This window comes from Myodes glareolus, chromosome 21 (assembly GCF_982192425.1).
Source record: "Myodes glareolus chromosome 21, mMyoGla1.1, whole genome shotgun sequence".
Classification (NCBI taxonomy): Eukaryota; Metazoa; Chordata; class Mammalia; order Rodentia; family Cricetidae; genus Myodes; species Myodes glareolus.
This window is the reverse complement of record NC_142046.1, coordinates 52,017,213-52,018,277: the sequence shown is the minus strand read 5'-3', so window position 1 is coordinate 52,018,277 and position 1,065 is coordinate 52,017,213.

Here is a 1,065-nt window from a genome sequence, read left to right as displayed (position 1 = left end):
TTAAACATAAAAAAGAATTTCAAGGTTAGACCTTGAGCCCATCCCAAGATCTTATAATGTACCTGCAAATATTCTAAAATCAGGAAAAAAGATTGAATTACAAAATCATTTTGGTTCTAAGCATCCTGGATAAAGAATATTCAACATGTAAATCTTTTCTATGCACAAAAAGATGAGTTTAGATTTTTTTTTTAATTTCTTGACTGTATAGTCCCTGCTACTAACTCTTTGATTTTTAAAAAGCCAACACCTTTCTCCTTAGTCCTGTTGATCATCAACTAGAAACATCTTTGCAGACTTTCAAGGGCCAACTGGACAGGACTCACACCATTCCTAACATGAGGCGGGACAAAATGAAGAGACCTTTCTACAAATCTTCCAAGCTAAAATTCCGTATTTTAACCTTATACTTGAATCAAAAATGGTTTATTGCTGTTCTTTTATGCTTTGAGACAGGGGCTCATGTAGCCCAGGTTGGCTCCTATACTCCAAGCTGATACTGAACTCTAGATTGTCCTCCCTCTGCCTTTGGAATTTAGGTGTTTTGTTGTTGCTGTTTTCTGCTTGTTTAAAGCAAGCTTTTGTTTCATAGCCCAATTGGCTTTAAGTCTGCAGCAATCCTGCTGCAGTTCCCCGAGTGTTCAGGTTACAGGGTGAGCTGCCTGCCCTGCCCTATTCTTGTTTTATATTATTCTTTTGAGGCTGAATTAGAAAAATGAGATGGACATGTGGATTCTGAGAAACTGAATTTCTCTAACAGGGAATGTAAGTAACAGTTTCTGCCTACACTTAGGTTATCTTTATCTAACATTCTGAAAAGTGATTAGTGGAATTCAAGGGCCAGGCTTAAACATGTTCTAAGAAAAAACAAAAAACAAAAACAAAACATTCCTTCCACAAACACTCTTCTTCTGGCTAACCAGGAGATTCCAGGCAGGAAAGAACTGGGGTTTCAACTGTGCTACAGGGAAGAGGCCACCAGGGGCCAGCAGCGCACGGAAGTGGCCTAACAGACGCCCCTTTATGTTCTTGCATAGATATGAAAATATCGCTCAACGAAACAGA